Below are 27,331 nucleotides of genomic sequence, written 5' to 3'. Positions count from 1 at the left end.
TGTTAGATGTTAGTTAACACATGTATAGGCTGTTTCGGTTTTCGTTTCGTTTATTGTTTTGTAGTGTTCGTGTTTAGTCGTGTTTACGTTTGTTTAAATAAACATGGATCGCAATCGACACGCTGCAGTTTGGTCCGACTCTCCTTCACCATATGAAAACCGTGACAATAACGAAGTATACCATATTACAGCAGATAGGAGATGAACCACAAAGGTCAGTATGCATTATGAAATGTAGATAACACATCATTACATCACTCAAAATTAATTAAACAAAAACATTGGTGTAATAATTGGCAAGTATCTTCTAAACTATGCTGATGTGGTATACAAAAACATTTATTCTAAAATGGAAATAGGCCTAGGATTCAATTTGGCAACATGAATTATAGCTTCCAACCATCTTTTCTCGTGACCTTTGGACACCACAAAATCCCAAACGGTACTAACCGTGACATCAAAGCAGACAGAGGGTGCTCAAAACCTGCTAATTTACAACTCAAAACACCATAAAAATCAAACTTATATATAAATATATATATAAATATATATATATAAAAAAAATTCAGTGACAGCATCCATAGTGCTTCCAAAATCTCAATCTTCATTTCTGGTCATCTAAGGAACTTAACCAGGAATCCATTTCCTCTACTCAGGCACACGATCCAACTAAAAGACAGCCAAGTCACCTTGGAAGGTAGATCTGGGTATCCAGCCCAAAGGACTATTTCGGCACCACAGTTAGCATTGTAAGTTAAGAGAATAAAATGTAAGATGCGGGTTGTGCACGTTTCCAGAGGGGGCTGGGTTTTGAGGTTGGAGTGATGTGACGGGGTCTTATGAGGTCTGGCACTGGACCCCGCCAGTGGACGGGTTGTCATCCTCTTCCATGTAATGGTATTGGCTGCGTCTTACTCTGGCCGGGTCGCAGTCCTCCAGGTCGGTGTATATGTAGAGGTCGTCATCCATGCTCTCAGGCTGCTCCGCTTCCCTCTTGGCAGGAAGGTAAGTGCTCTAGCTCCTTCTGCTTGGGGAGGAAGTTGGCCTCGGGGAATACCACCTTAGGCAAAAAGAAAATGGGTTTAATTTCTACGTCGTAACCTTTTCTTTATAAATATGTCATGAAATTAAGAACAAACTGAAACAGTAGAGCAACCACATTACGAGCTACACAGTGCAGACTTGTGTCAATTACATAATCACAATAAAAGTTATACTACAAAATGGCCACAAGGTTGGTATGGTTGACTAAGTCTCCAGTGGTTTAATAAAACAGCAGTAGTCTGCAGCAGTAGTTAGTCAAGCAATTGAATACATTTTTACTGAGGGAATGAATGACACCATTTACTTTTTTAAAGATTTTTTTTAGCTTACGTCACCTGGTATTCCCAGATGGTCTCCCATCCCAATACTAACCAGACCCTGTTTTCTCCCTGAATTAGGTCCCTTGGTTATCTCTGCAACTCCTCAATGTGATTGGGAGAAGTGAAGGTAGAGTCATGCGTCCTCCAAAATATGTCCCACCTGGCCACCTACTTATCACACTGTTTGCTTGACCCAAATGTCAGCCACACCAATGTGTCGGAGGGAACACTGTTTGACTGCCCGGAGCACGCTTGCAAGCGCAAGGAGTTGCTAGGACACGATGAGCCAAGGCAAGCCCCACCATCCAAATCCTCCCCCGGACTGCGCCGGTCCAATTGTGCGCCGTCCTGTGGGGGTCACGGGCGAATTAGGACACCAGTTCCCAATATATTCACACGGCACAAAAATATGAACGCAACAATTTTAAAGATTTTACTGAGTTACATTTCACAAGTAAATCAGTCCAATATTAATATAGAATTTCACATGACTGTAAATACAAATAACTTTACTTTTATTTTTTAAAGTAGGGGCATGGATCAGAAAACCAGTCAGTATCTGGTGTGACCACCACTTGCCGCATGACATCTCCGCATACAGTTGATCAGGCTGTGGAATGTAGTCCCACTCCTCTTCAATGGCTGTGTGAAGTTGCTGGATGTTGGCAGGAACTGGAACGCGCTGTCGTAAACGTTGATCCGGAGCATTCAAATATGCTCAATGTGTGACATGGCCGGTGAGTATGCAGGCCATGGAAGAACGGACATTTTCAGCTTTCAGGAATTGTGTAGAAATTCTTGCAACATGGGGCCATGCATTATCATGCTGAAACATGAGGTGATTGCGGCAAATTAATGGCAGGACAATGGGCCTCACAGTATTCCTGTGCATTCAAATTGTGAGCGATAAAATACAATTGTGTTCGTTGTACGTAGCTTATGACTTCACATCCCATAACCCTACCGCCACCATGGGGCACTATGTTCACAAGGTTGACATCAGCAAACCCCTTGCCCACACAACACATACACACTGTCTGCCATCTGGCCGGAACAGTTGAAACCGGGATTCATCTGTGAAGAGCACATATCTCCAGCGTGCCAGTGGTGATTGAAGGTGAACATTTGCCCACCGAAGTCAGTTACGACGTCGAACTGCAGTCAGGTCAAGACCCCGGTGAGAACAACGAGCATGCAAATGAGCTTCCCCGAGATGGTTTCTGACAGTGTGTGCAGAAATTCTTCAGTTGTGCAAACCCAGTTTCATCAGCTGTCCGGGTGGCTATCAGACAATCCCGCATGTGAAGAAGCCAGATGAGGCGGTCCTGGGCTGGCGTGGTTACACCTGGTCTGCGGTTGTTAGGCTAGTCAGAAGTACTGCCACACTCTACGATGACGTTGGGGGTGGCTTATGGTAGAGAAAATAACTTTAAATTCTCTGGCAACAGCTTTGGTGGACATCCCTGCAGTCACCATGCCAATCTGTGGCATTGTGTTGTGACAAAACTGCATATTTTAGTGGCCTTATATTGTCCCCAGCACAAGGTGCACCTGTGTAATGATCAGGCTTCTTGATATGTCACACCTGTCAGGATGGATGGATGGATTATCATGGCAAAGGAGAAATGCTCACTAACAGGAACACATGTAAACACATTTGTGCACATGTGAGAGAATCAAGCTTTTTGTGCATTAGGAACATTTCTGGGAACTTATTTCAGCTCATGAAACATGGGACCAACACTTTATATGTTGTGTTTATATTTTTGTTCAGAATAAATAAAGATATTGAACTACAGTATCAAGTCCTGAATGGTGGAACACATTGAAAGGTGCGTGTTTCACAGAACATACCGAAAAGAGTATAATGAGGCGTCCCTTTTCAAATGGCCGGCGGTGCATGGGCATCCCCTTATTCATGACACACTTCTTGTCGCCAGGTTTGATCAATTCCCCTGCGAAGGTAAAAAATATTTGAAGAGACTATAAACTAGTGCTGTCATGATACCAACATTTTACTAAGCCAAGTATCAAAGACAGCTATGAATATAGATGAGAACTCTTGGTAGAAAGTGTGGTCTACCGCTTAGGTACCCTACCTCAGGCAAGTAATACCTCGAGACTTCTTTAATATTAAGACCTCGTGCACCCGCTGTTATTGACAAATATACACAACCCTACCCCTCGTCTTACCAGACGTAGCTGCTTGGTCCTGCCGATGCACGGAAAACCCAGCCAGCTCTATATTATCCGTGTTGTCATTCAGCCACAACTCTGTGAAAAAGATTTTACAGTTAATGGCTCATTGGTAAGATGATCTACCGTCCAGACCATCAAGTATGTTTTCCAGCGATTGTACGTTGGCCAATAAAACCGATGGTAATGACGATTTACTCACTCGCCTACGAATCCTAACGAGGCACTCAAACCTTCTTTCTCCCTCTGTATCTCTGTAGCCTTTTCTTCACGCAAATGACAGGGATTTGGGCCTGGTCTGTGGATAGCAGTATATCCTTTGCGTCGGACTCATTAAAATAAAAATCTTCGTCCAGTACAAGGTGAGTAATCGCTGTTCTGATGTCCAGAAGATATTTTCAGTCATAAGAGATGGCAGTAGCAACTTTATGTACAAAACAAGTTACAAAAATGAGGGGGAAAAAAGGAAATAGCACAGTTGGTTAGGAGCCCATAAAAACGGCAGCCAACCCCTCCGGCACCATTACAATGTCATTGTGGCAGTAAGGGGAAAACACTGCATGAAATCTTTACGCTTCAGTTAACACTCTCCCTCCCCCTGATCCCCCTCTCAAACACACACCTCTCCCCCAAAACACATACGCACACGACTCCCAACTTTAAAAACATTAGGCAACAAACATGGTAAAGTCCCCTGTTTAGGGGACCTACGTAGTTCTGGTAAGGGTTCCGACCGACATTTGTTGAAATCGATCGGTGGACACCATAGATCGAAATGGCAAGCATTGAGCATTCTTACGGACACAGGAAGGAGTATTGTCTGTTGCCTGTGTGAAGCAGGATGTGAAATCTGACACCACTTGAAGCTGGGATGTCCCTCCTATGATTTAATTCACTCTTCAGACTGTCCATCAACTCATGGCTGAACCCTACGTCATAGCGTTTAATGTTAGTGGCTTAAACCCCTATGTCTGAAATCGTAACACAGCAGGAGAATGGTTTCATTGCTATAGCACATTCAGAGCAATTTATAGCCAGTCATCTAAATTTTTTGATTTTAAACAAAAAACAGTCACAGACAAGATTAATATGAGATGAAAGGAGAGTTCCTAGCGAGACGTTCACAGCGATGGGGGCAGACATTTTGATCAAGAGAGACCTTTGCATATTTTCTACATTCTAACACTAAATATACAAATTTGTATTTATTTTATTCTAGGCAAGTCAGTTAAGAACAAAATCTTATTTACAATGACGGCCTACATCGACCAAATCCGGACGATGCTGAGCCAATTGCGCGCCGCCCTAGGGTGTCTTTAGGTGACGCCTCTAGCACTGAGATGCAGTGCCTTAGACCACTGCGCCACTCAGGCGCCCATTTTACAGTTATAAGGAAGGAGAAATCTCATAGTCAGGCATTTTATAAATTGATTACACTATATTTAGTTTAATTTTGTTCTCTTTTGGGGCAGCAGGTAACCTAGTGGTTAGAGCGTTGGACTAGTAACTGAAAGGTTTCAAGATCGAATCCCTGAGCTAACAAGGTAAAAATCTGTCGTTCTGTCCCTGAACAAGGCAGTTAACCTACTGTTCCTAGGCAGTCATTGAAAATAAGTGTTCTTATTAACTGACTTGCCTAGTTAAAAAGATCAAATAAAAAAGTTACTACACCTCAGCAATTTATAGCAATATTTTACCAGAAAGGTGAGATTAACTTTTTTTTGTTGAGTATGCAGCATTACTAGTTATTGTTTTATGTCCCTCGTGATAAATGATAAACTTTTGCTTATATTCATGAAGAGGATGCGCGATCGACAAAGGCAAACTAATCTGCTGGCATCATAGCACGTTATCAATGTCGCTCTAATTACAGTCAGACAGTTGAAGAAACTTGCGTGGACTTCTAGAAAGGCTCTGTAAGAAATGTTTCATATTTACTTTTAATTATCAGAACATTAACCATGTGTGTTCGCTTGTTTTGTACTGTTCTGTAGTTTCGACCCAATGATTCATCTGACAAAGAGCTTTGCGTCCTGCAGGCCCAACCATGGATCAAAGCTGGCGAGACAATCAATGTAAATTTGCTCAAAATTTCTAAAGAAAAAAAGGAGGAAGATCAAGTAAGCAGAGTCCCGAGCATCCGCTCAAACTCCATGTGTGGGGGGCAATTTTTCGCCAGGGACCAGGCCTATATTTGATGGTAAGTTTGACAATTTACAAAGCAAAAGTTACATAAAATACTGCAGCCTACCCCTGAGACTTATTTGTTCCACAATAATTCCCTGTTGCCTCCTTTTTCAGGTATCATGGCTCGAGATTTCATTGATTAAGAAATCATAGGGTCCAGCATATCGCTCTGTCAGAAAGGTATTTCTGGGTACATATTGTTTCTTTCAAGGTAGGATTATAGCAATATTGTGTTACGTTTAGGCCTATTAACATGTATATTTCTATTATTGAACCTACAGGAACGGGCCACCGCCTTGATGTTAGTTGAGAACGACAGGGTGTTGTCCAGGATCACGCCAAGGTTCTTAGCGCTCTGGGAGGAGGACACAATGGAGTTGTCAACCGTGATGGCGAGATCATGGAACGGGCAGTCCTTCCCCGGGAGGAAGAGCAGCTCCGTCTTGCCGAAGTTCAGCTTGAGGTGGTGATCCGTCATCCACACTGATATGTCTGCCAGACATGCAGAGATGCGATTCGCCACCTGGTCATCAGAAGGGGGAAAGGAGAAGATTAATTGTGTGTCGTCTGCATAGCAATGATAGGAGAGACCATGTGAGGTTATGACAGAGCCAAGTGACTTGGTGTATAGCGAGAATAGGAGAGGGCCTAGAACAGAGCCCTGGGGGACACCAGTGGTGAGAGCGCGTGGTGAGGAGACAGATTCTCGCCACGCCACCTGGTAGGAGCGACCTGTCAGGTAGGACGCAATCCAAGAGTGGGCCGCGCCAGAGATGCCCAACTCGGAGAGGGTGGAGAGGAGGATCTGATGGTTCACAGTATCGAAGGCAGCCGATAGGTCTAGAAGGATGAGCGCAGAGGAGAGAGAGTTAGCTTTAGCGGTGCGGAGCCCCTCCGTGATACAGAGAAGAGCAGTCTCAGTTGAATGACTAGTCTTGAAACCTGACTGATTTGGATCAAGAAGGTCATTCTGAGAGAGATAGCGGGAGAGCTGACCAAGGACGGCACGTTCAAGAGTTTTGGAGAGAAAAGAAAGAAGGGATACTGGTCTGTAGTTGTTAACATCGGAGGGATCGAGTGTAGGTTTTTTCAGAAGGGGTGCAACTTGCGCTCTCTTGAAGACGGAAGGGACGTAGCCAGCGGTCAGGGATAAGTTGATGAGCGAGGTGAGGTAAGGGAGAAGGTCTCCGGAAATGGTCTGGAGAAGAGGGGAGGGGATAGGGTCAAGCGGGCAGGTTGTTGGGCGGCCGGCCGTCACAAGACGCGAGATTTCATCTGGAGAGAGAGGGGAGAAAGAGGTCAGAGCACAGGGTAGGGCAGTGTGAGCAGAACCAGCAGTGTCGTTTGACTTAGCAAACGAGGATCGGATGTCGTCGACCTTCTTTTCAAAATGGTTGACGAAGTCATCTGCAGAGAGGGAGGAGGGGGGGGGAGAGGAGGATTCAGGAGGGAGGAGAAGGTGGCAAAGAGCTTCCTAGGGTTAGAGGCAGATGCTTGAAATTTAGAGTGGTAGAAAGTGGTTTTAGCAGCAGAGACAGAGGAGGAAAATGTAGAGAGGAGGGAGCGAAAGGATGCCAGGTCCGCAGGGAGGAGAGTTTTCCTCCATTTCCGCTCGGCTGCCCGGAGCCCTGTTCTGTGAGCTCGCAATGAGTCGTCAAGCCACGGAGCGGGAGGGGAGGACCGAGCCGGCCTGGAAGATAGGGGACATAGAGAGTCAAAGGATGCAGAAAGGGAGGAGAGGAGGGTTGAGGAGGCAGAATCAGGAGATAGGTTGGAGAAGGTTTGAGCAGAGGGAAGAGATGATAGGATGGAAGAGGAGAGAGTAGCGGGGGAGAGAGAGCGAAGGTTGGGACGGCGCGATACCATCCGAGTAGGGGCAGTGTGGGAAGTGTTGGATGAGAGCGAGAGGGAAAAGGATACAAGGTAGTGGTCGGAGACTTGGAGGGGAGTTGCAATGAGGTTAGTGGAAGAACAGCATCTAGTAAAGATGAGGTCGAGCGTATTGCCTGCCTTGTGAGTAGGTGAGAGGGTGAGGTCAAAAGAGGAGAGGAGTGGAAAGAAGGAGGCAGAGAGGAATGAGTCAAAGGTAGACGTGGGGAGGTTAAAGTCGCCCAGAACTGTGAGAGGTGAGCCGTCCTCAGGAAAGGAGCTTATCAATGCATCAAGCTCATTGATGAACTCTCCGAGGGGACCTGGAGGGCGATAAATGATAAGGATGTTAAGCTTGAAAGGGCTGGTAACTGTGACAGCATGAAATTCAAAGGAGGCGATAGACAGATGGGTAAGGGGAGAAAGAGAGAATGACCACTTGGGAGAGATAAGGATCCCGATGCCACCACCCCGCTGACCAGAAGCTCTCGGGGTGTGCGAGAACACGTGGGCGGACGAAGAGAGAGCAGTAGGAGTAGCAGTGTTATCTGTGGTGATCCATGTTTCTGTCAGTGCCAAGAAGTCGAGGGACTGGAGGGAGGCATAGGCTGAGATGAACTCTGCCTTGTTGGCCGCAGATCGGCAGTTCCAGAGGCTACCGGAGACCTGGAACTCCACGTGGGTCGTGCGCGCTGGGACCACCAGATTAGGGTGGCAGCGGCCACGCGGTGTGGAGCGTTTGTATGGTCTGTGCAGAGAGGAGAGAACAGGGATAGACAGACACATAGTTGACAGGCTACAGAAGAGGCTACGCTAATGCAAGGAGATTGGAATGACAAGTGGACTACACGTCTCGAATGTTCAGAAAGTTAAGCTTACGTAGCAAGAATCTTATTGATTAAAATGATTAAAATGATACAGTACTGCTGAAGTAGGCTAGCTGGCAGTGGCTGCGTTGTTGACTTTGTAGGCTAGCTGGCAGTAGCTGCGTTGTTGACACTGCACTAATCAAGTCGTTCCGTTGAGTGTAATAGTTTCTACAGTGCTGCTATTCGGGGGCTAGCTGGCTAGCTAGCAGTGTTGATTACGTTACGTTGCGTTAAAAGAACGACAATAGCTGGCTAGCTAACCTAGAAAATCGCTCTAGACTACACAATTATCTTTGATACACAGACGGCTATGTAGCTAGCTATGTAGCTAGCTACGATCAAACAAATCAAACCGTTGTGCTGTAAAGAAATGAAATGAAAAATGTGATACTACCTGTGGAGCGAAGCGGAATGCGACCGGGTTGTTGAGTGCGGAAGTTCTATTCAGTAGACGTTGGCTAGCTGTTGGCTAGCTAGCAGAGTCTCCTACGTTAAGGACGACAAATAGCTGGCTAGCTAACCTCGGTAAATTAAGATAATCACTCTAAGACTACACGCTCTAAACTACACAATTATCTTGGATACGAAGACAGCAAAGACAACTATGTAGCTAGCTAACACTACACTAATCAAGTCGTTCAGTTGAGTGTAATAGTTTCTACAGTGCTGCTATTCGGTAGACGGTGGACGTTTGCTAGCTGGCTAGCTGCTGGGCAGATAGCAGTGTAGACTACGTTAGGACGACGAAATACGAAGTTGCAATAGAAGTGCTGACTGTTTCACTTTGTTGTCCTCTTTCTTTTCCTTTTTCTTCTGTCCTTCTTTTATCCTTATTTTGTCTTCCTTTCTTCTGTTAACTAGATATTTTTTGTTGTTATTCTTTGTAAGCTAGCTAGCTTCTTACAGGAGAGTCCCTAGCAACTGCTTAGCAACAAGTAAACAATTCTGCTAGCAATTCAACTAGCTAAGATAACTGTACAATTTTATGAAAAATAGTTAATTTTTCAAAAGCCTGTCTTTTTTGGTTTGTTCCTGGTTTTGTCTTCTATTGAGTCTTGCAGTTCTCTTGATTTTTTCGATGTACTTCACTCTAAAAAAACATTTAAATCTCAATATATACAGGAGCTCATTTTTCAGCAGCTGCTCAATTTAGAACTCCGGAACACTGTTTAGCAGGCAATATTAACCAGGTGAAATTGTGTCATTTCTCTTGCATTCATTGCACGCAGAATCAGGGTATATGCAACAGTTTGGGCTGCCTGGCTCATTGCGAACTAATTTGCCAGAATTTTATGCCGAACGGTTCCGTATTTCACTGAAAAACGTTTTGTTTTCGAAATGATAGTTTCCAGATTCTACCATAATAATGACCAAAGGCTCGTATTTCTGTGTGTTATGTTATAATTAAGTCTGATTTGATAGAGCAGTCTGAGCAGCAGGCCCATAATAATTCATTCAAACAGCACTTGTGCGTTTTGCCAGCAGCTCGTCGCAAGCACAGCGCTGTTTATGACTTCAAGCCTATCAGCCTAATGGCTGGTGTAACGGAAGCTATACTGTTACACTGGCAATACTATAGTGCCTATAAGAACATCCAATAGTCAAAGGTATGAAATACCAATAGTATAGAGATAAATAGTCCTATAAATACTATATTAACTACAACCTAAAACCTCTTACCTTGGAATATTGAAGTCTCATGTTAAAAGGCACCACCAACTTTCATATGTTCTCATGTTCTGAGCAAGGAACTTAAATGTTAGCTTTTTTACATGGCACATATTACTTTCTTCTCCAACACTTTGTTTTTGCATTATTTAAACCAAATTGAATATGTTTCATTATTTATTTGAGGCTAAATTGATTTTATTGATGTGTTATATTAAGTTAAAATAAGTGTTAATTCAGTATTGTTGTAATTGTCATTATTACAAAAAAAATCTGATTAATCGGTATCGGCTATTTTGGTCCTCCAATAAATCTGTATCGGTGTTGAAAAATCATAATCGGTCGACATGAGTCTTCAATATTCCCAGGTAAGAAGTTTTAGGGTGTAGTTATTATAGGACTATTTATCTCTATACCATTTGTATTTCATATACCTTTGACTATTGGATGTTCTGATAGGTACTTTAGTATTGCCAGCCTAATCTCGGGAGTTGATAGGCTTGAAGTCAAACAGCACAATGCTTGAAGCACAACGAAGAGCTGCTGGCAAATGCACAAAGTGCTGTTTGAATGAATGCTTATGAGCCTGCTGCTGTCTACCACCACTCAGTCAGACTGCTCTATCAAATCATAGACTTAATTATAATATAATAACACAGAAATATGAGCCTTAGATCATTAACAAGGTAAATCCAGAAACGATAATTTCAAAAACAAAACGTTTATTCCTTCAGTGAAATACGGAACCGTTCAATATTTTATCTAACGGGTGGCATCCATAAGTCTAAATATAGCTGTTACATTGCACAACCTTCAATGTTATGTCATAATTATGAAAAATGGTCAAATTAATTAAGGTCTTTGTTAGGAAGAAATGGTTCACACAGTTCGCAACGAGTCAGGCGGCCTAAACTGCTGACTATGCCCCGACTTTGCTTGCACAGAATGCAAGAAAAGTGACAATTTCCCTAGTTAAAAGAAATTAATGTTAGCAGGCAATATTAACCAAATATGTAGGTTTAAAATTAGATACTTGTGTATTGATTTTAAGAAAGGCATTGATGTTTATGCTTTGGTACAACGACAGCGCTTTTTTCACAAATGTGCTTGTTAAATTACCCGTTTGCTGAAGTAGGCTGTGATTCAATGTCAATTTAACAGGCGCTGTACAAAGTGATGGTCGGCAGTATAGTACTGGGCTATTTAGCTAAAGAATCCCTGTGTTGTGCGGACGGGAGACCGGTTGTAATTTTAAGTAGGCCTATTTTTTTTTTTTTTTTTACTACTATTTTATATAGGTTTAGGCGTCGAAGAAAGACTCCAATTAAGCCCTCTTGTTTGTAAAGTCAAATTAAAATGAACATTGTTGAAATTAATTGCTCGTCTGGTGTGTGATATTTTTAGCACCAGTCACTGTTCACCTAATATTGATTGCACTGCAGTTGTCACCAGTTTAAATTGAACCTTTATTTAGCTAGGCAAGTCAGGTAAGAACAAATTCTTATGTACAATGAAGGCTTACCCCGGCAAACCCAGATGACTATGGGCCAATTGTTTGCCGCCCTGAATTCGAACCAAGGACTGTAGTAAAGCCTCTTGCACCAAGATGCAGTGCCTTAGAAAGCCATGAACACACACACACACACACACACACACACACACACACACACACACACACACACACACACATACATACATTCTCTTCAGAACCTTAACCTATGGGGGGGCTATGTCATTATTGGATAAAAAAAAAGTGCCCGTTTTAAGCGCAATATTTTGTCACGAAAAGATGCTCGACTATGCATATAATTGGCAGCTTTGGAAAGAAAACACTGACATTTTCAAAACTGCAAAGATATTATCTGTGAGTGCCCCAGAAATGATGCTACAGGCAAAACCAAACAGGAAATGAGCTGAACTTTTGAAGCTCTGTTTTACTATCGTCAATTTATATGGCTGTGAATGTGCTGTGAACGAGCTTATGCTCTCTACCGTTCGTCCAAGATATCTGCAGCATTGTGACGTATTTGTAGGCATATCATTGGAAGATTGGCCATAAGAGACTACATTTGCCAGGTGTCCGCCCGGTGTCCTTTGTCTAAATTGGTGCGCAATTGCCAGTGGCACTCATTTTACCAATGCGATACAGAAGGAGAAGCACACTTCCAGGAACGATACATCATTGAAGAGATATGTAGAAAAACACCTTGAGGATTGATTCTAAACAACGTTTGCCATGTTTCAGTCGATATTGAGTTATTTTGGAAAAAGTTCGGCATTTTTATAACTGAATTTTCGTTTTTTTTTGGTAGCCAAAAATTACGCAGAAAACGGACCGATTTCTCCTGCACAAATAATCTTTCATTTGCTATCTAACTGAGTCTCCTCATTGAAAACATCCAAAGTTCTTCAAAGGTAAATGATTTATTGAATGTTTTTGCGGGTTTTTGTGAAAATGTTGCCTGGTGATGCTAACGCTACATGCTAAATGATAAATGTTAGTTTTGCTATGGTAGAGAAGCATATTTTTGAAAATCTGAGATGACAGTGTTGTTAACAAAAGGCTAAGCATGAGAGCTAGCATATGGATTTAATTTCATTTGCGATTTTCATGAATAGTTAACGTTGCGTTATGGTAATGGTCTTTAGGCTGTAGTCATGATCCCGGATCCGGGTTGGCTTGACGCATGATCCCGGATCCGGGTGTAGGTAGATGTGGAAAGATGCAAGTTGGGGGGGGGGGGTTCCCACCTAGCTTGGCTATTAGACAATTTTATTAGACAATTCTTTAGTGAAGGTTGAATAATCTATTGTTCCGCTAAGTATTAAAGGTTCCAATTGATAAAGCGTGTTTAGCCACAATTGTCCCCAACCAACAAATTTGGGCATAGTCGAAAGCGTGCTGGACTTCGGGCGAGAATGTTGAGTTCAAAACCTGCTCCCTGCTTGTTTCATTACATTATTATGCTGGTCTCAGCGCAAATAACCTGGATTGTTACTCCCATCTCACTCCTGCTGTCTTCCACGCGTCATTCTCCGCCTGAGTGGATCGCTTCTGGGCGTGCTGGCAGGATGTACTGTTTTTTATTCTGTATATATGAATTACAAAATCAGCCTTCACTTAAATCATGTTTCTAGTCTATTGCATAGTTACAATGTGTAACCATTGATGTCCCAGGAGCGGTGTATAATTGTAATACATACATGCATGCAGACACAGCATCATTCAAAGAATGGCTTTTGATACACCTGGTTTTGGATAATACTAAGAAAAATAACTTGCCAAATAATGATTTTCGTGAATTAACTTTGACAAAAAAAACATGTACAATTGTCTACATTAACTAACATTTCCTCTCAATTGTAATTTTTTTTTGCTTGACCTGTCATGACGTTCTAATTCCTTAAATTAGCTTCCACTGTATTGTTTTGTCAGCCATAATTTTTAAAGGAGGAACCACTGTACTGTCAAGTGAGCAGGTTGTTAGCTAGCTAGTAGGCAACATGACAGTGTTTTTGGTTATCAAACTAATAATTAACGACCCGGGATTAGTTTAAAATGGCCCACAACATGGTTGTGAACTCATATCAAATGCGCGCAAAATGATGCAGGAAGAAAAAAAAGTAGCGCTGGTAATATGGGTCATATCTTTAACCATTTGAGCTAGAGACACGCGTTTTCTTGGCTGTAATGTTGCAAAAATGCCTGTCATTAAGTTGTGCATTTCTGGTCATCCAGAGGCTGCATGACCGCAAACTTGCACGTGCAAAGTCTTAGACTGGCCTGTGCTCTTGGTTATACCAGGCAATAAAATGCTCCAATGTACCAAATGTAACAGAAGAGTCATCAGGGTCTGTGTACCCGCTCGCTATCACCACTAACCTACATTTTTAAAACTGATGGAGGAATAGATGCGCAGAAAGAGTGGACAGAGAGAAGTAGGTGATGGCTGGCTGATCACAGCTGCCACACGAGAGATGCGCATGAAAGTGGACATTGAACATACAAGAGCCTAGTTGCTGTTGCTTAAATTGAACTTTATGACAGGCGCCAGCAGGTTCTTTAGATTGGTTGGACCGACAAATTTGGTAGCATCATATGAAACGGTACTACGGTATAAGTATCATGACATTTAGATACCTTTACAATGGTACCAGTATACCGTGCAACACCACAAGTTTTTTTTAAATGCATAAAAAAAAAATGTGCACAATGTTGTACAAGGTTTCTGTTAAGTGAAATAATCTAGGAAGTGTACCTGAGTGGCAGGTGATGAGGAGGCTTCAGTTGTCCAGAGTTTGACAAGGCTTCTGGAAACCACACAGGGCCTCCACCAGCTGCAGCTCCATAGTCATGATCAGATTCTCCCCTTGCCTGTAGAATAGAGCACAAGTCAATACCTACCGGACTGCGATCAATTGCATTTCAATTCAGGAAGTGAAAATCAAGAACTGAGAAGTGACTGGCTCTCAAATGGGGATTTGTTGCTGAAAATTTCCATTCAGTTCTTGAAATTGGCCAAATTTGAATTTTGTTAGACCTTTTTCCAGTACACGACACACTGATGTCACACAGTAACATACAACTTTTATTACCTTTTTGGGTTCTCATACGTTTACAATGATATTTTCATTATTGCGTGAACAGTTGCTAAGATTATATTTGGTTTTGATTTTTGCTAAATAACTTTGATGCAGTTTTTAGCTAGAATGCGAACGCTCATTGATATAGGCTGTAGCAAAAACTAGCCAAAGAGCCATTTTACTGGTTGAATTGTTTACTTATAATGCTGTTGATTTGCATTAAGCAGGACATTCATACGAACCTTAAAACCCAATTATAATCCAAAAGTAGTGTGAAAAGCACTCATAAGCAACATGTAAAGAGAGCCTTTTTTTGCTGGACTTCTATAACAACTCCCACCAACTTCCGTGCGTCGCCCTCAAAAGCAATGTTTGCAAACACAGAAAGGAGTCTATAGGCTAGTACAGAATACAGACCAAGGTCTCATGTGGAACATTGGAACTGCCAAATGTGCACACACACACATTGGTCCAATCAGACAATATGATATATCCCCCCCCCTCCTCCCTCTCTGCAGACGACTTCGTCAACCATTTTGAAAAGAAGGTCGACGACATCCGATCCTCGTTTGCTAAGTCAAACGACACCGCTGGTTCTGCTCACACTGCCCTACCCTGTGCTCTGACCTCTTTCTCCCCTCTCTCTCCAGATGAAATCTCGCGTCTTGTGACGGCCGGCCGCCCAACAACCTGCCCGCTTGACCCTATCCCCTCCCCTCTTCTCCAGACCATTTCCGGAGACCTTCTCCCTTACCTCACCTCGCTCATAAACTCATCACTGACCGCTGGCTACGTCCCTTCCGTCTTCAAGAGAGCGAGAGTTGCACCCCTTCTGAAAAAACCTACACTCGATCCCTCTGATGTCAACAATTACAGACCAGTATCCCTTCTTTCTTTTCTCTCCAAAACTCTTGAACGTGCCGTCCTTGGCCAGCTCTCCCGCTATCTCTCTGAATGACCTTCTTGATCCAAATCAGTCAGGTTAAGACTAGTCATTCAACTGAGACTGCTCTCTGTATCACGGAGGCGCTCCGCACTGCTAAAGCTAACTCTCTCTCCTCTGCTCTCATCCTTCTAGATCTATAGGCTGCCTTCAATACTGTGAACCATCAGATCCTCCTCTCCACCCTCTCCGAGTTGGGCATCTCCGGCGCGGCCCACGCTTGGATTGCGTCCTACCTGACAGGTCGCTCCTACCAGGTGGCGTGGCGAGAATCTGTCTCCTCACCACGCGCTCTCACCACTGGTGTCCCCCAGGGCTCTGTTCTAGGCCCTCTCCTATTCTCGCTATACACCAAGTCACTTGGCTCTGTCATAACCTCACATGGTCTCTCCTATCATTGCTATGCAGACGACACACAACTAATCTTCTCCTTTCCCCCTTCTGATGACCAGGTGGCGAATCGCATCTTTGCATGTCTGGCAGACATATCAGTGTGGATGACGGATCACCACCTCAAGCTGAACCTCGGCAAGACGGAGCTGCTCTTCCTCCCGGGGAAGGACTGCCCGTTCCATGATCTCGCCATCACGGTTGACAACTCCATTGTGTCCTCCTCCCAGAGCGCTAAGAACCTTGGCGTGATCCTGGACAACACCCTGTCGTTCTCAACCAACATCAAGGCGGTGGCCCGTTCCTGTAGGTTCATGCTCTACAACATCCGCAGAGTACGACCCTGCCTCACACAGGAAGCGGCGCAGGTTCTAATCCAGGCACTTGTCATCTCCCGTCTGGATTACTGCAACTCGCTGTTGGCTGGGCTCCCTGCCTGTGCCATTAAACCCCTTCAACTCATCCAGAACGCCGCAGCCCGTCTGGTGTTCAACCTTCCCAAGTTCTCTCACGTCACCCCGCTCCTCCGTTCTCTCCACTGGCTTCCAGTTGAAGCTCGCATCCGCTACAAGACCATGGTGCTTGCCTACGGAGCTGTGAGGGGAACGGCACCTCAGTACCTCCAGGCTCTGATCAGGCCCTACACCCAAACAAGGGCACTGCGTTCATCCACCTCTGGCCTGCTCACCTCCCTACCTGAGGAAGTACAGCTCCCGCTCAGCCCAGTCAAAACTGTTCGCTGCTCTGGCCCCCCCAATGGTGGAACAAACTCCCTCACGACGCCAGGACAGCGGAGTCAATCACCACCTTCCGGAGACACCTGAAACCCCACCTCTTTAAGGAATACCTAGGATAGGATAAGTATTCCCTCTTCCCCCCCCCCTTTAAGATTTAGATGCACTATTGTAAAGTGACTGTTCCACTGGATGTCATAAGGTGAATGCACCAATTTGTAAGTCACTCTGGATAAGAGTGTCTGCTAAATGACTTAAATGTAAAAAATGTAAATGTGATAGACAGGGTAGAGAGGTAGGTAGTGAATAAGAACTGGCATGAGAGGTTTAATCTTTTACCTGGTGAAGACTGGATGGACTCTCTGATCCAGGACAATGATGATGTCACCAGGCTCTAGTCCTGGCTCCTGATCTCCCTCCCTGTGGAAAACTAGCTTCTGCCCATCCTTCATACCTGCAACAATTTAGGATTAATTTAACTCAACTGGCCCGTATTTAACTGCATTAAGAAAAGACTGATCAGAATTCTGGTAATGGCGTTCACACGCAACCATGCCATGGGGAACATTTAGGGCACATTCACATATCCCTAGATGATTTGGATCCTAGAGCGTTTGGTAACCAGATCCACGCTATCCTGGTCCAGAGATGTGATCCATTAGTACTAGTCGCATGAAATGTAGTTACAGAAATTATACCCAGTTCAGTTCATTTCCATTCTTGTCAAAGCATTTGTAGAATTCAAGAAACGCTCCAGGGTACCAAATTCATAAACTCATCAAAAAAAAAAGAAGTCCCTTTTTCAGGACCAAAGATAATTTGTAAAAATGCAAATAACCTCAGATCTTCATTGTAAAGGGAAGACATCCTCCTCCCTCATGTTGTACCCTTCCTGCAGGCTCATCCTGACATGACCCTCCAGCATGACAATACCACCAGCCATACTGCTCGTTCTGTGTGTGATTTCCTACAAGACAGGAATGTCAGTGTTCTGCCATGGCCAGGAAAGAGCCCGGATCTCAATCCCATTAAGCACATCTGGAACCTGTTGGATCAGAGTGAGGGCCATTCCCCCCCAGAAATGTCTGTGAACTTGCAGGTGCCTTGGTGGAAGAATGGGGTAACATCTCACAGCAAGAACTGGCAAATCTGGTGCAGTCCATGAGGAGGAGATGCACCCTACTTAATACAGCTAGTGGCCACACCAGATACTGGCTGTTACGTTTGATTTTGACTTGACCACCCTCCCCACCACTACCTTTGTTCAGGGACATATTATTCCATTTATGTTCGTCACGTCTGTGTAACTTGTTCAGTTTGTCTCAGTTGTTGAATCTTATGTTCATACAAATATTTACACGTTAACAGGCTGACGACACGGCTCGCGTCGCGTGCGCTGAAAAATAAATTTCTAAATATTTATTATTCAATTATTGCACGTTAAAGAGCATCTGGTTGCCAAGGGATAAAATAGAAATAAAAAACATTTTTTAGTCACCCACGTCGGTATAACCAAGGAGGAGATGGCACGTGGGTACCAACTTCTATAAACCAATGAGATGGGAAAGGCAGGACTTGCAGCGTGATCTGCGTCAGAAATAGAACTGACTTCTATTTTATCCCTTGGCAACCAGATGCACCTAATTTATGAAAGTTGCCAATCGCAATATAAAGTCAAGAAGAGAAAGACTAGAAGGAAGAGAGATGACGAAAAACAAGTCGGTTGACCATTGTGTGTGTGTGGATTAATTGGCGGAGTAGAGGACCTTGTGCATTTCAGGTAAAATAACACACTACAGTTTGCTTCAGTATAGGGATTTTACTCTGGCTGTCCATTGGATAAATTCACAAAGGCTTTAGTAACGCAAGGTTACACCTAGTGATCTTGCTGAGTGAGTATTATTTTTTTTAAATGGGCAAGTCCACCCCTTATCAATCATCTCCAGCACAATACCAGTGTCTACATGTGAAAACAGCAGCCACAACATTTTGTAGAAAATAAATAAAGGGGTTCTTTTTCAAAACAAATTCGCGGGGAGCAAGAAAATACCCTCCTTCTGGATAGAAACTTGTCCTGTCTCGGAGCTCTATAGACAATTCCGTCGACCTCATGGCTTGGTTTTTGCTCTGACATGCACTGTCAACTATGGGACCTTGTAAAGAAATGTTCATTCTTATGCAGGTGACCAGCTTACTGCTATTGCATTGTTATAACTGAGACAACACATAGCAACGTATTTTCACAGTAAAGCATGTTGGGTCCCCTACAGGATAGCTCCCACACACACACACACACACACACATACACACACTAACTGCCGAGGACACACAGATAAGACATACACCCACACATTGGGAGGAAGAGACACAGCCTTGACTTGCAGACACAAGCACACACACACACACACAATCTCCTTCCTAGCCGAACATTGTGTGACTGAGAACAGCCCGACGAGACCCGGAGGAACGACGGACGGCTCAACAGGACCAATCCAAGAAGACAACACCTCAACTGTGGCCAACCAAAAGACTGACTTCCAGACTCAACCTACTTTCTGTACTGTACATAACATGCTTGCAATCTGTTATCGGGGCTTCTTTCTGCTGGTTCCTTGTGAGCCAAATGAATGAGCCCGTATACGTTGTACCAGATATCTTTACTCTGAATAAACTGTCGCTTGTCATATAATTGACCACCTTGTCCGAATCGATCCTTGACCGACTCGCCCTATCTACATATCCCATTATCAACAATCTTATATAGACAGGTGTGATCCTTTCCAAATCAATGTCCAATCAATTGAATTTACCAAGGTGGACTCCAATGAAGTTGTAGAAACATCAATAATGATCAATGGAAACAGGATGTACCTGAGCTTAAAGTCTCATAGCAAAGATTCTGAATAGTTAGGTAAATAGTATTTTTTCCCCCAAATATATTAAAAATAAAGAAATCTAAAAATGTAACTTCTTATGGCTGGGGGGGCAGTATTGAGTAGCTTGGATGAATAAGGTGCCCAGAGCAAACTGCCTGCTACTCAGGCCCAGAAGCTAAGATAAGCATATTATTAGTAGATTTGGATACAAAACACTGAAGTTCCTAAAACTGTTTGAATTACATCTTTGAGTATAACAGAATTTATGTTGCAGGCGAAACCGAGGACAAACCATTCAGAATTCTGTTGTTGAGGTCACTCTTTTCAAATGAGTTTATTGGGAATCCAGATTTCTAAGGGACTTGATTGCAGTTCCTACCGCTTCCACTGGATGTCACCAGTCTTTAGAAAATTGGTTGAGGTTATTCCTTTGTGTAATGAAGTACGGCCATCTTGAACGAGGGTCACTTCATGTGTACTGTTTGATAGAGGCGCATGACCAGAAAGCTAGTGTCAGTTTGTTGTCTTCCCGTATTGAACACAGATCATCCCGTCTTCAATTTTATCGATTATTTACGTTAAAAAATACCTAAAGTTATATTACAAAAGTAGTTTGAAATGTTTTGACAAATTTTACAGGTAACTTGAGATATTTTGTAGTCACGTTGAGCAAGTTGGAACCGGTGTTTTCTGGATCAAACGCACCAAATACATGGACATTTTGGATATATATGGACGGAATTAATAGAACAAAAGGACCATTTTTGGGACATATTGGAGTGCCAACAGAAGAAGCTCGTCAAAGTTAAGGCATGATTTACATTTTTATTTCTGCGTTTTGTGTCGCGCCTGCAAGGTTGAAATATGTTCTCTTTTGTTTACTATGGTGCTATCCTCAGATAATAGCATTGTTTGCTTTCGCCGAAAAGCCTTGAGATCTGACATGTTGGCTGGATTCACAACACGTGCAGCTTTAAATTTGTTATCTTGCAAATTATGTGATTTCATGAAAGTTAGATTTTTATAGGAATTTATTTGAATTTGGCGCTCTGCATTTTCTCTGGCCTTTGGCAAAGTGAGACGCGTACCGTCCCACATATCCCAGAGGGGTAAAAAAAAAAAGCGCATTTGAGGAAAAACTATCGTTGCACGACTGTACTTAGCCATAAACAATGCCCTTCTTAAAATTAATAAACAGAAGTATATAATTTAAAACCTGCATATTTAGCTAAAAGAAATCCAGGCAATATTAACCAGGTGAAATTGTGTCACTTCTCTTGCGTTCATTGCACTCAATCAGGGTATATGCAACAGTTTGGGCTGCCTGGCTCATTGCGAACTAATTTGCCAGAATATTACGTAATTATGACATAACATTGAAGGTTGTACAATGTAACAGGAATATTTAGACTTAGGGATGCCACCCGTTAGATAAAATACCGAACAGTTCCGTATTTCACTGAAAGAATAAACGTTTTGTTTTCGAAATGATAGTTTCCAGATTCTACCATAATAATGACCAAAGGCTCGTATTTCTGTGTGTTATGTTATAACTAAGTCTATGATTTGATAGAGCAGTCTGAGCGATGGTAGGCAGCAGCAGGCTCGTAAGCATTCATTCTGTTTATGACTTCAAGCCTATCAGCCTAATGGCTGGTGTAACCGACGTGAAATGGCTAGCTAGTTAGCGGGGTGCACGCTATTAACGTTTCAAACGTCACTCGCTCTGAGACTTAGAGTAGTTATTTCCCTTGCTCTGCATAGGTAACGCTGCTTCGAGGGTGGCTGTTGTCGATGTGTTCCTGGTTTGAGTCGAGGAAAGGAAAGCTATACTGTTACACTGGCAACACTAAAGTGGCTATAAGAACATCCAATAGTCAAAGGTATATGAAATACAAATGGTAGAGAGAAATAGCCCTATAAATACTATTAACCACAACCTAAAACCTCTTACCTTGGAATATTGAAGTCTCATGTTAAAAGGAACCACCAACTTTCATATGTTCTCATGTTCTGAGCAAGGAACTCCAAACGCTAGCTTTTTTACATGGCACATGTTGCACTTTTACTTCTAACACTTTGTTTTTGCATTATTTAAACCAAATTGAACATGTTTTATAATTTATTTGAGGCTAAATTATATTATATTAAGTTAAAATAAGTTAATTCAATAGTGTTGTAATTGTCATTATTACAAATAAATAAAATGCAGCTTTTTTGAGTCCTCCAATAGTCGGTATTGGCGTTGAAAAATCATAATCGGTCGACCTCTAGATCCAATTAATCAAGATTTTGATTACATGAATCAGATGTATTAGCGGTGTAGCTCTCCAGGACCAGAAGTTAATAAAATGTAGGTTACATCACATAAGACATCCAAAAATCTGGTTAAATGGACAAACATCTAAAACCTCCTACATCCTCAAAGTGGAGAAAGAAAATCTTCACACTTTTACCTGTTAAATTGGCAGTCACTCGGCTAGCATTCCCATCCACAGGCAGCTTGGTCTGTCAGGTAAGTGTCAACAGGGCCCAGGGCCATGGCGTATCCCGTGTCAACATGCTTAACCTCTTCGAGATAGGGGCGCTCTTTTAATTTTTGGATAAAATTATCTTTTTTTCTTTTCTTACCCAAACGTGATGAAGAATGATGAAGAAAACGGACCGATTTGTCAACACAAATAATATTTTTTGTAAAAACGGAACATTTGCTATCGAACTGAGTCCCCTCATTGAAAACATCTGAAGTTCTTCAAAGGTAAATTATTTTATTTGAATCCTTTTCTGGTTTTTGTGAAAATGTTGCCTGCTAAATGCTAACGCTAAATGCTACGCTAGTTATCAATACTGTTACACAAATGCTTGTTTTGCAATGGTTGAGAAGCATATTTTGAAAATCTGAGATGAGTGTTGTTAACAAAAGGCTAAGCTTGAGAGCTAATAGATTAATTTCATTTCATTTGTGATTTTCATGAATAGTTAACGTTGCGTTATGGTAATGAGCTTGAGGCTGTAGTCACGATACCGGATCCGGGATGGCTCAACACAAGAAGTTAACCCACCCCCAACGTCGCTACACAAACATAGTGAACAATTTAGGCAGAGTCTATGCTCTTGACAATTTGTACTCGACACTAATCAAAGGAGTCAAAGAACTGTTGGACCTTTTAGCAAAAAAAAAAAAAAAACATTCAGGGTAGAACATTTTAATTTATTTTACATATTAACTATAATATGTTTGTCAATTGTGAGTTGTGGAAAGACTTCAATTGATGGACAACTAAATCAACCACCTCACCTTTGCCAATGTGGACCTCCAGGATCTTTTTCTGCCGCAGAATCTTCCGTCCACTGCAGGCCTTGCAGCGGTCCTTGTGACTGATGCGCTGGCCCTGGCAACCCCCGCACACGGTGGACACCTGCTGCACCATGCCCGGCCCCAGCTGGTGGAGGCGCACCTGCATGCCCGTGCCGTGACAGGACATACACATCTCCACCGCACCCTTCCTTCCCCCGCGACCTACCACAAACCATAGACATGTCAGTCCACATCACTCCAGTCGTTTGCAGCAGTAACTCTCATTACATCACTGTTAAACAGAACCCCACATGCTGCGTTTGACAGGGCGGTAAATGCTAGTCAACAGATAGCGACTCTGTGGATTAGTGATCCGCTGTATAAATGTACTTGGAGTAAGAAAGAACATCTATGTATGCATTTTATAGTCAGAGCAACAAAAATGGAACCAAACAATACCGTTTGGGCATTGTACGATGATAATCTTTAAAATGCTTTACCCTAGCTGAGGCATTTACCTCTAACAGTTAATTGTTCATAATGTGATACGTAAAAGTACAAATGACATCCAATCCATGCATGAACACAGGGCTATTCAACCTGATGACTTTAGGGTTACCACACTGGTCATTTTCATCTATCCCTTTTAATAAGGGACTGATCAAGACCAACGTTAACCAACAATGTAACATGTGTAGTAACGTAGCACCTTCACATCGCTCGCAAATAACATTCTTCTGGACAGCAAGTTTCCTCGTGGCGCCATTGAAGAGGTCTTCCAAAAGAGACTGTGAGCTGATGAACCACATTCTTTCCCAGGTTGAGAGCACATTGGGGCAAAGCATTAGCTTTAGAGAAGTTAAGAAGAACCACAGAAAACAAAGGCCAGAATTTGAAGTCTTCTGTGGAAAGTAATATTTGTCTCTGTACTTCATTTGGTTTTTACCTCTTCTCTCCCGGTGCAGTCGGCCACCTCCTCCAAAGAACATGTCAAATATGTCCATGGGGGATCCAAAACCTCCGCCACCTCCGCTGCCCCCTCCTTTTATTGCCTTCTCCCCTCCCCGGTCGTACACCTCTCTCTTCTGGGAGTCTGACAGCACCTCATATGCCTGAGATATCTGCTTAAACTGGGAATAAAAAACTGAATGAAAGGGGGATACCTAGTCAGTTGTACAACTGAAATGTGTCTTCCGCATTTAACCCAACACCTATGAATCAGAGAGGAGCGGGGGGCTGCCTTAATTGACATCCACGTCTTCGGCGGCCGGGGAACAGTGGGTTAACTGCCTTGCTCAGGTGCAGAGGACAGATTTTTACATTGTCAGCTCGGGGATTCAATCAAGCAACCTTTCGGTTACTCGCCCAAACGCGATCGATTCTCAATCTCAACTAGTACTCAAAAATATTAAACTTACTAGAATTTTCTGACAACTGTAGAAACAATTTATGTATTTTCCATATTCATCTCTTAAAAATAACCTGGCATAACGTGCATCAATGTGCTGGATTAGCATACATCGCTCCTGCTCTGAACTACCTCTGACTGGGCTTGAACCAGAGTCCTCTACCTTGCCAACACACGTGACCACACGCTCGATAATGTGAAAACTTTTGAGCTATACAATAGGAACCAATTGTATAGATCCATCTACGAAATGTATGGAGTGAGCTTATTTTACCTCTTAACTCTGCTACACTGGCATGAATAACTTATCTCCACTCAACCACTAGTCATAAATCAGAACCTATTCATAGGAGTTTTACGTTGTTTATAACATACACAGCTCACATACACGCATAGTGGTTTCCTGAATACTTCCACTCACTTTCTCCCCTTCTGTAGGGTTCTTGTCAGGGTGGTATTTCAAGGCCAGCTTACGATAAGCCTTTTTCAGCTCATCTGGTGTGGCATTGGGCTTAACACCCAACATATCATAAAAGCCAGTTTCCTTCACCATTGTTGTTGGTTAGAGTCTGCAGAAGAAAAGAAAATGTTCACACAAGTGTCAGTTTCTCTTCCTGCATGACATATAGTGCTGAGCAATGCGCTTTGAGGTTGGTTCAGAAATAGATTAAAAAATATATAAAAACAATTGATATTTTTTTTTGGGGGGGGGCTATGCAGTCTTACAAAATCATTATCTTAGTAGTTCTTCAAAGTAAATATGGCATACTTTACGACTGCTGAACACAAACTATCAAATCTTAGATGATGTATTTTCATGTAGATAGCACACGAAGCAACTAGGCGTTCAATGGATTATGTTCAGTGCAGTTAATGTAGAATATTGGCCTGTTGAGAAGAGTTCAGGCTTGATCTGATCTAAAAGAAACTGAGCATTGCACTCAGAAAAAAACAAAAAACAAATGGAAATCAAATAATTTAACCGAAGTTGGTCAATTAGTTAATCGCTCAGCACTAATGCCATTCTATTTGCATTTGAAACCACTTATTGGTTTGACAAGTTCCCCACCACTGCAACTTCATGATAGAAATATCCCAATCAGATAGCATTAGAAACAAAGTTGGTGAATAGCAACATATATTTTCAACATGAGGGGTTAGCGCTTTACATCTGAGTTTCTGAACCCAGAAGCTCAACAGCGTGAGACTTCTGTGAGCGCATGCTTAACAGACCAGAGGGGTGTCCTACTACAAGGCAAGCTAGATCTACTCAGGGTATCTACAGAAAATCCGCTTCAGATAGCTTCACATTCCAGATCAGGCTTCTTCCATCATACAACAGTATTTATTGCTTGGCCAAATGCCACCAACTCTAGCAGGCTTGTAAATGTACATGGCTAGTCAAACTCCATGCCACAAATAATAATAATAATAATATATGCCATTTAGCAGACGCTTTTATCCAAAGCGACTTACAGTCATGTGTGCATACATTCTACGTATGGGTGGTCCCGGGAATCGAACCCACTACCCTGGCGTTACAAGCGCCATGCTCTACCAACTGAGCTACAGAAGGACCAAATAAAAATATGAGAAATTATCTTGCAAATTCGGCAGGCTATGGTGTGAAATAGAAGTGTCATCTTTCTTATCCTTAATTCCGATTTACGTGCACAACAAGTATCTTCCCCCCACTCCTATCGATAAAATAATTGTTTTGTCAAAACAAAAGTATTTCTGTGCGTGAATTTTAAAATGCATTCTGTCACTAATAAATGTGCAATGTAATATTAACACTACTCTGTAACAAACATTTGCTTTCTCCCTTGTTTTCAGCTTCGCCCGCGACGGGTTTATGTGAACTACAATCATGACGCTGTGTTTTAGCATCAATATTCATCGCTTGGGATACGGCTTTCAAAACATATGGCTCTTCTTTCATCAACAAGAAATCTTTAAATAAAGAGAGATACTTACTGTAGTAGTTTTGCACAGATCCATATAGCTATGGGAGCCCAATATTGGACTAAATTGTGTTAGGTTTAAAGGGCTCTGGAAGCCAAAACAACCAAATAAACGTGAGTCGGTTCTCAATTGCGGTACGGTTCTAGAAATATAAATCCCTGTACTCTCATATCAACTTCAAATGTTAAATACACAATTACTGTATACTGTTTTAACCGGGTTTAACAGTTGCAGAGGATAGTATTTTTCAGTGACACATTTGTGGCGTTTGTCTTCAGTTTACACACAGGTAAACGTTAGGTGTTCACTCAGACGCAGATAGCTAACATTAATTAGCCCAGATAACGTTAGTCTACTGTCTTCTGTCTGTAAACAAGCGCTGTAACATGGGCTTATGGGAACTCTATAAAATGGTGTGTATCAATTTAACATTAATGTTTTACTATTAGCGTTATTTCTCTGACATGAAATATAAAGTCATGGTTCCACATTAACGTTACGGTCTTTGCCAATACTAGAAGCGCTAGCTAGCGTCGAACGTTAGCCACGTCATTAACGCTGGCTAGCTAACGGTACATTTACATATTACTAACAAAACAAAAACAAAAGAGACCCATCTAGCTAGTTTCCCGTATCCAACATGATAAAGTTAAGTTAGCTAGCCAGCTAGGTAACTTACCTTGGTTTGGTAGCTAGCTAGGCTAACGTTAGCTGGCCAGCTATCCACGACCTAGCTAACTGATAGTAGTAGCTTAGCTAGTAGTTTATTAGTATACCAATTAGGAACATTACTTTTTTTGCAGAATGAAAACACCATTAAATTGTGGTTAGCTACCTGTTACAATAGACGGCCGTTGAGAGAAAGGACCTTGTTTAACTTATAACACCCCCGTCCTGGCGATGAACTTCCAGAACCTTCTACTACTTGCACCGCCTACTTTAATGGTGCTTTCAAGACAACTCGGAAAAAAACGAGGTCA

General features: G+C 42.5%; 1 pseudogene; it reads right to left on the bottom strand.

The window, feature by feature from the left end:
• Window positions 1-323: 323 nt before the first annotated feature.
• Window positions 324-27,331, bottom strand: LOC124019871 (annotated as a pseudogene).

This window comes from Oncorhynchus gorbuscha, unplaced genomic scaffold (genome assembly GCF_021184085.1).
Source record: "Oncorhynchus gorbuscha isolate QuinsamMale2020 ecotype Even-year unplaced genomic scaffold, OgorEven_v1.0 Un_scaffold_713, whole genome shotgun sequence".
Taxonomy (NCBI): Eukaryota; Metazoa; Chordata; class Actinopteri; order Salmoniformes; family Salmonidae; genus Oncorhynchus; species Oncorhynchus gorbuscha.
This window is presented reverse-complemented; position numbering and strand designations above follow the sequence as displayed.